Source organism: Oncorhynchus kisutch, linkage group LG29 (assembly GCF_002021735.2).
Source record: "Oncorhynchus kisutch isolate 150728-3 linkage group LG29, Okis_V2, whole genome shotgun sequence".
NCBI classification, from domain to species: domain Eukaryota; kingdom Metazoa; phylum Chordata; class Actinopteri; order Salmoniformes; family Salmonidae; genus Oncorhynchus; species Oncorhynchus kisutch.
The window spans coordinates 36,095,348-36,098,465 of record NC_034202.2 but is presented as its reverse complement, the minus strand read 5'-3'; positions in this window follow the sequence as shown (position 1 = coordinate 36,098,465).

The following is a 3,118-nucleotide window of genomic DNA, read 5'->3' as shown; positions in this document are numbered from 1 at the left end:
GTGAATGGTGTGGTTTCTTTATACTGTCATCATGATCTTATTTGGTCCATACGTCTAGATTTGTAGGTGCAAAATTTGATGACACACTATTTCTAGCTCTTGTGTTAAAGTTGTCTTTATTGTTGTGCAAATACGAGAACAATCTTGCAGTAATCTGTGGTTGGTCTGTAGTTTCGTGACAGGTAGCCTAGCGGTTAAGAGTGTTGGACCAGTAACCAGAAGGTAGCTGGTTTGAATCCCCAAGCCGACAAGGTGAAAAATCTGTCGATGTGCCCTTGAGCAAGTCACTTAAACCTAATTGCTCCTGTAAGTTGCTCTGGATAAGGGTGTCTGCTAAATGAATTTTCCAGGGAGGATATCCCATAACACCTTGCAGCGCACCAAAAGTTCTAAACAATTCTGAATAGTCCGGCACAGTGGACGCGTCATAGTACCATTTAAAACCTAGCAGTAAAACCCAGTAATGGTTCCAATAGTTTTTTTCCACCATTTTTGCATCTGGGATTTTAAACTACTTCCCATAAGGTCTGTGTTTGGTGTATGCTTACCCTGGCATGACATTTTGATAACCATCGAATTCTCTCTCGGACAAGGGGAGTTTTATCAGTACATTCGCCTCAATTTACTCTCAATTAAATAAAAAAAATGCTAATTTGCAATAGAGAAGACCTCAGCAAGACTACAACTTCCTGCAGGAAGCTCCTGCACGTCATCTCTAACCGACACTGTAAGCTACCATTCACCAGCGCGATGAGAGCATCCTATACAATAGCAATCTGTCGATATAATCGAGAACTATCATCAGAAATCACGCAATATGAATCTGACTGTGCGGCACTGCCTGACCCACTAGTTGCTCAGAAGGTTCAAATAGATGTACTGTATTGACAATGGAAAAATAACGCCAGATCACATTTCCAGCATGGCCGACAACCAGAACTCACTTGCTGCCATAGGAAGCAAAATGGTCATGAATAAATAATAAGTGAGCATGGCATTTGCAGCTCCTAAATTAATAAAAACATTTCAAATGTAGTTTGCTCTGGCAACTTGTGGTATAGCTGGCTGGCTAGCTTGACTGACATTGCTAGCTCGCAGAAGCATTGCAGGTCGACATGGGTGCGTTCATTGCTAGGCTGCGGTTTCATTGCTAGCCCGCAGAAGCATTGCAGGTCGACATGGGTGCGTTCATTGCTAGGCTGCGGTTTCATTGCTAGCCCGCAGAAGCATTGCAGGTCGACATGGGTGCGTTCATTGCTAGGCTGCGGTTTCATTGCTAGCCCGCAGAAGCATTGCAGGTCGACATGGGTGCGTTCATTGCTAGGCTGCGGTTTCATTGCTAGCCCGTGGGTGTGTTGCAGGTCGACACGAGTGCGTTCCAGGTGGACATTATTGCAGTGGAAATTCTAACCAGAAAGGAAGCGACTAGATTCTTCAGACAACTTTTAATTAAACATCTGGAGCAGTGAACAGTGAATCTGGAGCAGTGAACAATCCACTCAACATTGCAGGGTACAAGAGTTGGGTCTCAGCTTTTATAACCTTTGTCCACGTGGCAGTTTAGCAGATGTGTGAGATCATGATGTGAGATCATGATGGGAACATAGTGTAACAAGAGCAAAAAAGAATCTGCCCACTCCATCAAGCAATGGGTACAACAACACAGGGCATCCACGGGACCTCATGGAACCATGGACCCCACCTGCAGAAACTGGACAACAGGGGGAAGCAGAGGAGATAGCTATCATAGACTTCTCCCAGCTGACGCTTGACATGCCACCTACGCTGCCTCCAGTGGTAGAAACAACCAGCTGGTATCATCAAGTAGAATCAGCCAACAATAACACGGAAGCAACAGTGTGGGAGTTAGTAGTGCATGACCTAGATTTAGAATAGGAAGCTTCCGTTTAGACACAAGTCTAAGATGACGTAATAAGCAATCTACAGTCCCAGTGTAAGCAGCCAGTGTAAGTAATCTACAGTCCCAGTGTAAGCAATCTACAGTCCCAGTGTAAGTAATCTATAGTCCCAGTGTAAGCAGCCAGTGTAAGCAATCTACAGTCCCAGTGTAAGCAGCCAGTGTAAGCAATCTACAGTCCCAGTGTAAGCAGCCAGTGTAAGCAATCTACAGTCCCAGTGTAAGCAGTCTACAGTCCCAGTGTAAGCAATCTACAGTCCCAGTGTAAGCAGTCTACAGTCCCAGTGTAAGCAGCCAGTGTAAGCAATCTACAGTCCCAGTGTAAGCAGCTCGTGTAAGCAATCTACAGTCCCAGTGTAAGCAGTCTACAGTCCCAGTGTAAGCAGTCTACAGTCCCAGTGTAAGCAGTCTACAGTCCCAGTGTAAGCAGCTCGTGTAAGCAATCTACAGTCCCAGTGTAAGCAGTCTACAGTCCCAGTGTAAGCAGCTCGTGTAAGCAGTCTACAGTCCCAGTGTAAGCAGTCTACAGTCCCAGTGTAAGCAGTCTACAGTCCCAGTGTAAGCAGTCTACAGTCCCAGTGTAAGCAGTCTACAGTCCCGGTGTAAGCAGCCGGTGTAAGCAGTCTACGAGTGCAGTGTCAGTGTGAAAGTGTGGTTTAGACACAGCTCCAGAAACTTCCCCTGTAAAAAGGTATATAAAGAGAACAGAGATCATAAGAGAGGCATGATCCTCACTGACATATGAGACAGACTTCATATGGAGGTTCATCATAGGTACATTTACTATTGCACTAAAAGCTTTTTGTTAGACTAGAACAATATTTGAGAACTGGATAATTTTGCCGAAGTACTTATTGGATCACTATCTGCTTGGTTAAACTTTGTGAACCCGAAACTGAGTCTCCGAAACACAGGGGTCTAGACACCTCTTGATCACAGACAAAGCGGCATTCACACAGTGAGACATCAGGTCCAGAAGTGATTAGCAATAAAGGAAACAGCCAAATACCAGTTACAATATATTGAGTCTATACACAGAGTTGGAAGTGTATTAAGATATAGGAATTCGGAATCTAGCGTTGTTGCCGTGGGATTACAGGAAAGTGACCAAGGGGCTGAGCATTTAAGGTAATTTAACTATTTTTGCTATTTAGTCAATATTGTTAGAAGTGTTAACGCATTTAAAGTTTTGCAATATTA